Genomic DNA, 13,717 nt, shown 5'->3' with positions numbered 1-13,717 from the left:
GAGAGAGAGGCTCTCTCCTCTCTCTAGGTTTTAGGATTTCTCTTAGCTTTAGGTTTATTTCTTCTCAATTCCAAGTTCAATGTTCCTTTAATTTAGTTTCTCTTCTAATATTACTTGTTATAGTCCTTTAGTTTATCTATTCCTCTTGTTGGTCTATTTATTTTCCCAATTTAGCTTTATGAATTCTAATGTTAGACTTAATTTTCTATTTAATGCAATTTGAGGTATTTCAGATTTATTGCTTCTTTCTTTAATTGTTATCATTGATGCTTGCAATTGTTGGTTTTAGATTTTACATTCCCTATTACTTTTCTATATTTCTATGTTATGCCTTCCAAGTGTTTGATAAAATACTTGGGAGGGTTTTAAATTAGATTGTTATGATTCTTGGCTTTGGTTGAGTAATTGTAGACTCTTGAGTTATCAAACTCCTTTGTTTTTTTGACAATTGAAAGTTGCTGGTTGATTTGGATCCCTCTAAAGCTAGTCTTTCCTTAGGAGTTGACTAGGACTTGAGGAATCAAATTGATCGAACAATTCTCATCACAATTGATAAGGATAGCTAGGATAGGATGTCTAATTCTCATACCTTGCCAAGAGTTTTCTTAGTTATTAATTTAATTTCTTGTCATTCACTTTTCTTGCTCCTTATTTCCAAAAACCCAAAAATATACTATCTCATAACCAATAATAACTACACCTCCCTACAATTCCTTGAGAGACGACCTGAGGGCCAGTTCCACGCTGAACTTGGGATTTTCCAAGTTCAGCGTGGCATGTGCGTGTAATTTGGAAGGGAGTCTCTGCCAGTTCCACACTGAACTTGGGATTTTTCAAGTTCAGCGTGGTTAGAAGCGTGCAAAGAGGAAGTTCTTCCTGCCAAGTCCACGCTGAACTTGAAAAATTCCAAGTTCAGCGTGGAGAACGACGTCAATCAGCGTATACAAGAGCCAGACTCCACGCTGAACTTGGAATTTTCCAAGTTCAACGTGGATGCATGCATACAAAGGGAGTTTCCGTTCGGGATGGTCCATGTTGAACTTGGCTAATTCCAAGTTCAGCATGAAAGAAAAAAAAAGAGAAAGGCCCACGCTGAACTTGGGCTGCCAACCAAGTTCAGCGTGGAGAGGACGCACGCATTCGTAGGAGTTGGCACTGAACTTGGTATTCACCAAGTTCAGCGTGGGGTGAGTTTCGATCCTCCACATTCAGCGTGGAATCATATCTCTTCATTCAATCTACCACTAAATCACAACATATTCCCCCCAAATCCCACCAAATATCCATCATATCAAATCCCAACCACCTGATTCTCCTGCTTCTTCTCTTTCCCTATATATTCTTCCATTCTCCAAGTTTTTCCCGTAACTCCTGCTACCTTGCTTCCTTGTACAGCCTGCAACCTATCTTGACCTTCCCAACATATTTCCTTCTCAACCCTACACCTCCTGAAACCTTGCCCCCAATCCATCCTAACACATTAAACCCCCCAACGCCTTTCTCCTGATCCTCTGCCCCTTATTCATTCCCCATTTATTCTTTTTCCCCTTTTCCCAACCTGTACCCCAACTCAGAAACCCCTTCCCCACACTACGATACCCTCTTTGACCATATACCCCCCATTCTCAAAGCCTCACCCGTGACCCCTTCCCTCCTGAATCCACCACACCTTGCACCATTTTCCAAATCAAAGACCAAGACCCCTCCCCAATTCCCGTGACCAACCCACCTACCCCCTCATTAATTCACCATTCAAACCATCACCCCCTTTCCCATATTCCCTCCTATTTAAATCCCCACTCCCCTTCATCCCAACAACACATATTCCTTCTCCCTGACTCCACTTCTATTCCTACATTCTCAACATATCACAGCCCTCAATACCCAAGCTTCATCCCTTCCTTCTATACACAGCAACAAACCCAACGCCCCCTTCTCCTTAATTTTTTTTCTCTTCTTTCCTTCCAACTAACCTTAACCCCTTCATCCTACCCTCCCTCACGCATATCACCCTCTTTCCAACCGAGCCTTCACGTCCTCTGTTCGTGCCTATTCCCCCCTCTTCCTCTAATTTTCTTTTACTTTTATTTTGTTCGGTTAATTTATAATTCAAAAAAAAAAAACAAAAGGAACAGAAACATATTTTTTTGGCATTGTCTTTTATTTTCTACTATTTCAATTTCTGTATTTCTTTCTTCTCCCTCTTTATATTTCTTTATTTTGCTCAGGGACGAGCAATAGTTTTATGTTTGGTGTTGCCGCTCCGCTGTTCTATTTGATTTATCTCTATGGCACCTAAGACCACCCAACCGTCCAAGAAGAGAAAGGGAAAGGAACCAGCAACCGGTTCTCATGACTCAAGGCACTTCAAATCTAAGTTACATGAAGAACATTTTTTTTATATCACTGGTAAGAGGCCAGTTCTACCAGAAGTACAGTTTAAGCTCCAACCGGATGAACTTCCAGAAATTATATGTGAAATTCGGAGAAGAGGATGGGAAGTTCTGTGCAATCCACACCCACAGGCAGGATAGTTGATGGTTCAAGAATTCTATGGGAACATGTGGATTACCTATAAGGATGTGTCTGGCATCAATGAAAGGGACCACAAAACCTTTGTAAGGGGAAGAGTCATTGACTTTAGCCCAGAGACCATCAGACAGACCCTCCAGATACCAGAGACCGAATAATCACTTCATTCCTACAGTGAGAGGATTGATGAGGGAAAAACGATTCACACAAACTCACCGGCAAATGTACCGAGTCGCATCAAGTAGTAATAACTCATAGGAGTGAGGTTGATCCCACAGGGATTGATGGATCAAGCAACTTTAGTGAGATGATTAGTCTAGTTAAGCTAACAGTTGTGAATTGGGTGAAATTGAATCAGAAAAAGTAGATTGCAATGAATTTAAAGTGCAGAATGTAAATCAGCAGAAGCTTAAAGAGCAAGAAAAGTAATTTGCATCAACTGTAAAGGGAATTGGGTGCAGAAAAATTAAAGAAACTATAAATCAGAACTCAGGACAAGTAATAGAAAGGAAAAATTCACTAGATCATAGCTCTCAGAACATTTGTAGAAAATGTAAATTGCAGGAAAATTAAATCAAACTGATGAACATGAACAGAAATGTAAAGTTTGCAGAAAAGGAAATTGTAGCAGAGGATTGCAGAAATTGAAATTGCATAAACTGAATTCAATATAACTGAAAGAAAAGAAAAGTGTATCAAAGAGTCTTCTATTCTACTCCTACTCCTACTCCTACTACTGCCTACTACTAATGCAGCCTACTGTCTGTCTCCCTAACAGACCTCCTAATGAATGAAACGGATGCCTTTATATAGGCTTGTCTAAATTACAAATTGAAATGAAATTCAAAACAAATTATAGTTAAATGAAAATGCTATACTAACTGTGTCTTGTGCCTTTGAGTGATGTCAATGGGCTCTGCTTGCTTTTAAGTTTCAATTGGGCTTGGAATCATATTAATTGAGCAGAAGTGACGCTTCTAGGAGAGCGTAGCGTTCATTTAGAGAACGGAGCACTTTTACACCCACGCGTACGCGTCCCGTACGCTTGCGCGTGCTTTTGCGTTTTCGCCCATCCACGCGTACGCGTCCCTCACTCTTACGCGTGCTTTAGCAATCTGGCACATCGACACGTGCGCGTCATGTACGTGTGCGCGTCCCTTGCAGCATTTTCTAAATGAGCGTAGCGTTCTTCAATTGAGTGCTCCCCATGCGTACGCGTCCCCTACGCGTACGCGTGGGTCTTCAAACATGCCACTACCACGCTGCCGCTCAACCCACGCTTGCGCATCCTTCTTTTAGTATATCCCACCAACACGTGCGCGTCGGTCACAAAACTCCAATTCCAATTTTGAATTTGCTCGAAAACGCTCGTTCAGATAACGGAGCGTTCTCTTTGCAAATGAGCGCTCTCCTTGTTTATATTTTGGGCCACGCTTTTAAAAGCGTGGCCTAAGGCTCCAAAGTGTGCTCCAGCTTCAAAGTTAAATTGTTGCTTGTCCCCAAGCAACTGAAAATCAAATAGGATAAAAAGAAGAGAATATACTATAAATTCCAAACTATCAATGAAACATAGCTTCAATCATATGAGCGGGACTTATAGCTTTTTGCCTCTTGAATAGTTTTGCCATCTCACTTTATCCATTGAGGTTCAGAATGATTGGCATCTATAGGTACTCAGAGATCAGACAGTGTTATTGATTCTCCTAGTTCAGTATGATGATTCTTGAACACAGCTTCTTTATGAGTCTTGGCCGTGGCCCTAAGCACTTTGTTTTCCAGTATTACCACCGGATACATAAATGCCACAGACACATAATTGGGTGAACCTTTTCAGATTGTGACTCAGCTTTGCTAAAGTCCCCAATTAGAGGTGTCCAGGGTTCTTAAGCACACTCTTTCTTTTGCTTTGGACCTTGACTTTAACTGCTCAGTCTCAAGTTTTCACTTGACACCTACACGCCACAAGCACATGGTTAGGGACAGCTTGGTTTAGCCGCTTAGACCAGGATTTTATTCCTTTAGGCCCTCCTATCCACTGATGCTCAAAGCCTTGGGATCCTTTTTATTTGCCCTTGCCTTTTGGTTTTAAGGGTTATTGGCTTTTTGCTCTTGCCTCTTGGTTTTAAGAGCTTTTGGCTTTTTCTGCTTGCTTTTTCTTTCTATTTTTTTTTCGCCTATTTTTTTTTCTGCAAGCTTTGTTCTTTGCTGCTTTTTCTTGCTTCAAGAATCATTTTTATGATTTTTTAGATTATCAAATAACATGTCTCCTAGTCATCATTCTTTCAAGAGCCAACATATTTAACATTCTTAAACAACAACTTCAAAAGACATATGCACTGTTCAAGCATTCATTCAGAAAACAAGAAGCATTGTCACCACATCAATATAATTAAACTAAGTTCAAGGATAAATTCGAAACTCATGTACTTCTTGTTCTTTTGAATTAAAACATTTTTCATTTAAGAGAGGTGATGGATTCATAGGACATTCATAACTTTAAGACAAAGTTACTAACTACTAATGATCATTTAATGAAGACACAAACATAGATAAGCACATAACATAGAAAACGAAAAACAGAAGAAATAAGAACAAGGAATGAATCCACCTTAGTGATGGTGGTGTTTCCTTCTTGAGGAACAAATGATGTCCTTGAGCTCTTCTATGTCTCTTCCTTGCCTTTGTTGCTCCTCCCTCATTGCTTTTTGATCTTCTCTTATTTCATGAAGGATGATGGAGTGCTCTTGATGTTCCACCCTTAGTTGTCCCATATTGGAACTCAATTCTCCTAGGGAGGTGTTGATTTGCTCCCAATAGTTTTGTGGAGGAAAGTGCATTTGAGGCATCTCCGGGATCTCATGGTGATGAGCTTCATACGCCTCTTGAGCTCCATGAATGAGCTCTCTTGCTTGCTCCATCTTTTTCTTAGTGATGGGCTTGTCCTCTTTAATGAGGATATCTCCCTCTATGTCAATCCCAGCCGAATTGCATAGGTGGCAAATGAGATGAGGAAAAGCTAACCTTGCCATAGTGGAAGACTTGTCAGCCACCTTGTAGAGTTCTTGAGGTATAATCTCATGAACTTCCACCTCTTCTCCAATCATGATGCTATGGATCATGATGGCCCGGTCTATAGTAACTTCAGACCGGTTGCTAGTGGGAATGATTGAGCATTGAATAAACTCCAACCATCCTCTAGCTACAGGCTTGAGGTCCAATCTTCTTAGTTGAACCGGCTTGCCTTTGGAGTCAATCTTCCATTGAGCTTCTTCTACACATATGTCCATAAGGACTTGGTCCAACCTTTGATTAAAGTTGACCCTTCTAGTGTAGGGGCGTCCATCTCCTTGCATCATGGGCAAGTTAAACGCCAACCTCACATTCTCCGGACTAAAATCTAAGTATTTCCCCCGAACCATTGTAACATAGTTCTTTGGATCCGGGTTCTTACTTTGATCATGGTTCTTGGTGATCCATGCATTGGCATAGAACTCTTGAACCATTAGGATGCTGACTTGTTGGATGGGATTTGTTAGAACTTCCCAACCTCTTCTTTGAATTTCATGTCGGATCTCCGGATACTCATTTCTTTTGAGTTTAAAAGGGACCTCAGGGATCACCTTCTTCTTGGCCACAACATCATAGAAGTGGTCTTGATGGGCTTTGGAGATGAACCTTTCCATCTCCCATGACTCGGATGTGGAGGCTTTTGTCTTCCCTTTCCCCTTTCTAGAGGATTCTTCGGTCTCAGGTGCCATCAATGGTAATGGAAAAACAAAAAGCTTATGATTTTACCACACCAAACTTAGAATTTTGCTCGCCCTCGAGCAATAAAAGAAAGAATAGATGAAGAAGAAGAAGAAGAAATGGAGGAGAGGGAGAGTGGGAAGTGTTTCGGCCAAGAAAGGTGTAAAGGGGTGTGTTGTGTGAATTTGATGAAGAATGGAGGGCTTTATATAGGGAAGGGAGGGGGGAAAGGTTTCGGCCATATGGGTGGGCTTGGGTGGGAAATTGGTTTTGAATTTTGAAGGTAGGTGGAGTTTATGAGGTAGGTTTATGGGGAAGAGTGGATGGATGTGACTGGTGAAGAGGTGATGGGGAAGAGAGATTGAGGTGATTGGTGAAGGGTTTTTGGGGAAGAGTGTTTATGGGGTTGTGTGAAAGAGAGTGGTGAGAAGAAGTGAGTGGAGGTAGGTGGGGATCCTGTGGGGTCCACAGATCCTGAGGTGATCCTGTGGGGTCCACAGATCCTGAGATGATCCTGTGGGGTCCACAGATCCTGAGGTGTTCACGGATTTACACCCTTGCACCACATTAGGCATGTAAAATGCCCTTGCACACAACTCTGGGCGTTCAGCGCCAGGTTGGTGCCCATTTTGGGCGTTCAACGCCCATTTGTTGCCATTTCTGGCGTTGAACGCCAGAACCATGCTTGTTCTGGGCGTTCAGCGCCAGAATGCTGCCCATTTTGTGCGTTCAGCGCCAGAACCATGCTCTGTTCTGGCGTTGAACGCCAGGCAGATGCTCCTCCAGGGTGTGATTTTTCTTCTGCTGTTTTTGATTCCGTTTTCAATTTTTATATTTATTTTGTGACTCCTCATGATCATGAACCTATAAAGACATATAACTAAGAAAAATATAGTTAGATAAATAAAAATTGGGTTGCCTCCCAACAAGCGCTTCTTTAATGTCAATAGCTTGATAGTGGGCTCTCATGGAGCCTCACAGATGTTCAGAGCATTGTTGAGACTCTCCAACACCAAACTTAGAGTTTGGTTGTGGCCTCCCAACACCAAACTTAAAGTTTGATTGTGGGGGCTTGGGTTGACTCTGCTATGAGAGAAGCTTTTCATGTTTCCTCTCCATGGTTGCAGAGGGAGATCCTTGAGTTTTAAATACAAGGGAGTCCTCATTCCATTGAAGGACTAGTTCACCTCTGTCAACATCAATCACAGCTCTTGCTGTGGCCAGGAAAGGTCTTCCTAAGATGATGGATTCATCCTCTTCCTTTTCCAGTATCCAGGACTATGAAATCAGCAGGGATGTAAAGGCCTTCAACCTTTACTAACACGTCCTCTACTTGTCCATATGCCTATTTTCTTGAATTGTCTGCCATCTCTAATGAGATTTTAGCAGCTTGCACCCTATAGATTCCCAGTTTCTCTATTACAGAGAGGGGCATGAGGTTTATTCCTGAACCAAGGTCACACAGGGCCTTAAAGATCATGGTGCCTATGGTACAAGGTATTATGAACTTTCCAGGATCCTGTCTCTTCTGAGGCAATGTCAGTTGATCCAGATCACTTAGTTCATTGATGAACAAGGGAGGTTCAACTTCCCAAGTATCAATGCCAAATAATTTGGCATTCAGCTTCATGATTGCACCAAGAAACTTGGCTGTTTGCTCTTCAGTAACATCCTCATTCTCTTCAGAAGAGGAATACTTATCAGAGCTCATGAAGGGCATAAGGAGGTTCAATGGAATCTCTATGGTCTCTAGATGAGCCTCAGAGTCCTTTGGATACCTCTCCCTAGCATGACGCGTTTTGACGAGTGAGTGTGGGGGGCTTAGGCTATTATCCCTATCGTCAAAAGCAAAACCGTGAGGCCTTGTGTGCCAAAGCAGACAATATCGTGCTAGCGGGTGGTCTGGGCTGTTACAGATGTAAGATCCAATTAATTAACGGCTAATTAACCCATAAATGAGAATTTATTCTAGAAAGCCAAAAATGTTATTTTTATGGCTAAATGTGATAGAGGAGATTGAGACGAGAATTTCGGTACCAATTTTATAGAAATCGGACCAAGATTGGACCGAACGGGCCAAACCGGACCAACCGGACCCAAAGTGGGCCCTTGGCCCAACATAACTAAACCAAAACCCTAGTTTTCAGCACTCTCTCCTCACAACACACTCAAACACGCTGAAAACTAATATGGAGGGGGGAAGAACACTCTCTCAAGTTCTCTCCCTTGGTTGATCTTCAAACCACCATAACTTTTGATCTAGAGGTCCGATTGCCGCTCCGTTTGTGGCCACGCGTTCACCGCGGAGAGATCTACAAAACCCATACAATTAATCTTGAGGTAAGCCACGTTTTACTGTTCGAAATTCCAGCCATTGATTTCGAGTTTCATGAGCAAAAATGTTGAGATTTTGGGTTCTTTGATGTTATAAGACCCAACTCTCTTGAAGGAGAAGGTTAATCTTGTCTCCTTGGGCCTTGGGTGTGGTAAGATTCTCAACCCTAGTGTAATTTGTTGTTCTATGAGGTTTGGGCATTGAGATTTTGTGTATGGGTATGATGATTGTGGCTTAGGTTGTGTATATGTGAATATTGGAGCTTGATTGATGATTTTGGAAAGCTTGGAAGAGGGTTTTGTGTGATAAAATCTATTCTTGAAGGTGTTGATACCTTGAGAGCTTGTGGACAAGTGGTTTTGGAAGTGCTCCGGTTGAGCTTGGGAAATCGGCTAAGGTATGGTTTCGGTTTCTAGTATCTAATATGAAATGTGGTAGGAAATACTTAGGCTAGAGGCCCTAAGATAGGCATTGAATTGTTGGTGTTGTTGAATGGTTGAGATATATGATGTGTTCATATATGTGATTACGAATATTGATGCCTTGATTGTGTGATATATAAGAAATGCATGTTGTGATATATGCTTGATGGATGATTGAGGTTGAATTGATGAGAGATACCATGTTGATGGTGAGTATGATGTTGATCATGTATAATGATGGTTGATTGGAAATGGTATTATTGGAAATTGGGATGAGGAAGGACGTATGACATGATATTGTGTTTGTCCTTTAGCCATTTGATTGAGAAGTATTAGAATGGTTGGAGGTGGTTTTGCAAAATTTTGGTAAAATGTCAATGTGTGAGTTGAGGATGGCTTGTTGTTGATTTTGGCACATTTTGAATGATTTCAAAGAGAAGGGTTGAAATTGGCATGTTTTGATTGATTTTGAAAAGAGTTGAAAGTCGCTTGTTTTGAAAATGGCACTTTATGGTTTTGTATGAAAACATGGTTTTTGGGCATATTTTGACGGGATATAACTTGGACTACAGATCTCTGATTTGTGCAAAATTTGTTTAGAAATGAAATTGGATCCGGGATGTCCATGCCGTTCGAAGAACGAGTGAAAAATGATTTAAAATGAGAGAGTTATGACCGTCGGAAGATTGGGGGTTGAATCTGTAAATTCTGCAGCTTTTAACTTAGAAAATTTTTAGCAGAATGATCCCTCGCGCGTAGGCGCACTTGGCGCGTACGCGCCATTCTTCGAGAAAGCATCATCCACGCGTGCGCGTGGTGTGCGCGAGCGCGTCGATGCGCTGCATCGAATGCCCAGCCATTTTCCAGAGAGTTGTGCCAGAGTTATGCCAGTTTTGTGCCTGGGACATAATGTATTCGCGCGTATGCGTGGCTGACGCGTGCGCGTCGTTTGGCTAATTTTCAACCCACGCGTTCGCGCGTATGACGCTTGCGTGTCGATGAGTTTTAAGGCCATCCACGCGTGCGTGTATGTGTGGCCCTGTGTTCATCCCAAAGTTGATTTTTGAGTTTTAAAAGCCAAATTTCATACTTCTAAGCCTCCAATCTCACCACTTATGTCTTAAATCATTATGATATGCCTAGCATGAGAAAAAGGGCTAGTGAATGTGGTAACTTACGAGTGAAGCAAGGGAAAAATGAATGATCATTGAGGATCATAGATGATTATGTGAGGTGCGGAGGATGGCGGTGGAAGTGCTTGTTATGCCATGGGCCGAAGGGCCATAATTGTTAATGAATTGGCTGGTTATGGATTTATCCGTGAGCCGGATGGCTGGATTATGCCGTGTGACGGCGGAGCCATGTTTATGGCTAAGTATAAATGCATATATGCTGTTGAATGAATTGTGAATGTTTGCACTTCTACCATCGGAGATGAGGGTTTCCCTGGGTAGTAGCAGTGGCTAGCCACCACGTGCTCCAGGTTGAGACTCGAAACTCTGTTAACCCAATGTCGTAAGTGTGGCCGGGCACTGTGAAAGGCCCGGATGAGCTCGCCCCCATAAATATTCACCAGTGATGGTGATGGATAAATATTCACCAGTGAGGGTGATGGAGATGGATCATGATTATGATCAAGTTTATGATGAGTATAACTCGAGTTGGGGATGCACGACAGAGGGACAGTCCAATGGTTAGCTACCAGGACTTGTCGGGTTGGCTCTATAACCGACAGATGATATCATCAGCCACTAGGGACAGGCATGCATCATAAGCATACTACATGAATTGTTTGAGATTGCCTATTTGACTGCATATTACTTGCTAATTGCCTAAATGCCTTATCTGTTCCTATTTGTAAATCTCTTGTCTGATATAACTGTGTTTGCTATATTATAATCCTGCTGGTGGTTGGGAGATCTGAAGGAATTGGAAAGGGAAGTATTAGTTAGACTGAAGAATCTTTAGTCAGTTGCCACTTACGGTTTAGCTTGTTTATAAGCTTTGATATTATCTGGAGGAAGTTCTAGGATTGCCTTCGGCTTTCCTCTATTATTATGTATTATATATGTGGAAGCTGTTACCATGTTGGGGACCTCTGGTTCTCACCCATGCGGATTTTGTGGTTTTCAGATGCAGGACGTGAGGTTTCTCGCTGAGGCATGCTGGAGACTTCCGGATTAGCGAAGATCTTTGTTCTCGGGGCTCTGTTTTGGTTTATATATCTTGTTTAGATACTTTTATCTCCATTAAATAATACAAACTGTGATGACTCCTTCTAGAGGGGATTTTTGGAGAATAGGTTTTCTGTATTTGTGTCCCTTTGGGTTTCCTTTGGGGTTTCCCTTATTTTATCATATGTATATATTGCTATGCTCAGACCGGTTATCTTCGCGGCCGGATTTTGAGTCTTGATATTCCTGTTTTTCATACTCCTTTGTATACATATGATCTTGCGTTAGCTTATCCTTGGCTCGTTACGTTATCGATCGGAGTGTTGCGCTTTCGAGTCACGGTTTTTGTTTACACCTTTTTCTACAAAGGCTCCTAGTTATAATCAATTATTCATACTACTATACGTACTAAGTTTTTGTTTTAGAGGTCGTAATACCTTGCCATCTCTGAATTATGACTTAAGCATAAGACTCTGTATGGTAGGGTGTTACATTATGGTATCAGAGCAGTTCGTTCCAGTAGAGCCTGAGGAATGGACTGGCTATGCTTCTGTGCATTCTCTGTATATGTGTCATGTGTTGTTAGTATATCTGCTTGATATAATTGGCATAAACGTTCATGAGCATGCATTTGGGACTTTGAAGCACTAGACTTTCGATATTGAGACTGATCAACTTAATATCGATTGTTTGGTGTGTATAGGAACCAGATGGCGCCTCGTGGACGCGGTAGAGGTCGTGAGAGAGGTCGTACTAATACTCGTGCGACGGATACTAACCCTAATGACCCGGTAAACTTTATGACTGAGTTGGAGAACATGGCTGCTGCTATGCAAGCCACTGCTGAGGCTCTTGGTCAACAGATGAACAACCATGGTAATGACGGAGGTGGAGTTCAGGGCCCGATGACACTGGCGAACTTTTTGAAGGTTAATCCACCGAAGTTCAAGGGGACTACTAGCCCGACTGAAGCCGATACGTGGTTTCAAGCTATGGAACGAGCACTGCAAGTGCAGGTGGTACCTGAAGGGCAGCGTGTGGAGTTCGCTACCTATTTGCTCACTGGTGAAGCGTCGCATTGGTGGCAGGGTATCCGACGCCTTCTGCAGCAGGGTGATGATTATATCACCTGGGATGTCTTTCAAGAGGAGTTCTATAAGAAGTACTTTCCGACTTTTGCTAGGACGGCCAAGGAGCTTGAATTGTTGCAGCTGAAGCAGGGTACTATGTCCGTATCTGAGTATACTGACAAGTTTGAGGAGCTGTTCAGATTCTCTCGTATGTGTCAAGGGACTCCGGTGGAATATGAGGAATGGAAGTGTGTTAAGTACGAAGGAGGACTCCGGAGCGATATTTTCAGTTCAGTGGGACCAATGGAGATTAGGACTTTCTCCGAGTTGGTGAACAAGTGTAGGGTTGCTGAAGAGTGTGTGAAGAGGGCAGCCACCGAGAAAGAGAGTCACAAAGGACCATTTCCACAGAACCGAGGGAAGAGTTTTGCACCTAGAGATCCGTCTTTTAAAAGGGGAGGTTCTTTTAGGAGGCCCAACAACAACTACTCCCAAGGGAAAAAGGTTTGGGAAGCAGCCTCAGAATGATCAAGCTTGTACTAGGTGTGGAAATCACCATCCGGGAGTACCATGCAAGGCCGGATGGGGTTTGTGCTATAATTGTGGAAAGGCGGGGCATAAAGCCGCAAGTTGTCCAGAGAAGCAAAAGCAAGGTGCTGGGAAAGCACAACAGACTGGTCGGGTGTTCACCACCTCAGCTGTGGGTGCAGAGGGATCCGAGACACTCATTCGAGGTAACTGTGAAATGGCTGGTCAAACTTTAAATGCTTTATTTGATTCGGGAGCATCGCATTCATTCATTGCATTTGAGAAAGCCCATGAATTAGGATTGAAGATCGTAACCTTAGGTTATGACTTAAAAGTGTATAATGCTACCCATGAAGCCATGGTAACTAGACTAGGATGCCCGAAAGTTTCGTTTAGGTTCAAGCAGCGTGATTTTGTCCATAATTTAATCTGCTTACCGATGATCGGTCTTGATCTTATCTTGGGATTGGACTGGTTATCTGAGAACCATGTTCTGCTTGATTGTTCTACAAAGTCAGTGTACTTTATGCCAGAAGATACAGAAGGGCCGGTCGTGGTGAATAATTATTACTTGAATTCGATGATGGTGAACTGTTCTGGATTCGAATGTCAGGGTATCCTGTTGTTAACCGCGGGTGTTTCGGGTGATGATCAAAGGTTGGATCAGGTTCCGATAGTGTGTGAGTTTCCGGAAGTGTTTCCCGATGATATTGAGGAATTTCCACCTAACCGAGAGGTCGAGTTTGCTATTGAGTTGGTGCCTGGGGCGGGACCAATCTCAAGTGCTCCTTATAGGATGTCACCGTTAGAGATGGCCGAGCTAAAGTCTCAGTTAGAGGAACTGTTGGGTAAGAACTTTATTTGACCAAGTGTATCCCCGTGGGGTGCTCCAGTGTTACTGGTAAAGAA

Source organism: Arachis hypogaea, chromosome 14, assembly GCF_003086295.3.
Source record: "Arachis hypogaea cultivar Tifrunner chromosome 14, arahy.Tifrunner.gnm2.J5K5, whole genome shotgun sequence".
Taxonomy (NCBI): Eukaryota; Viridiplantae; Streptophyta; class Magnoliopsida; order Fabales; family Fabaceae; genus Arachis; species Arachis hypogaea.
This window is presented reverse-complemented; position numbering follows the sequence as displayed.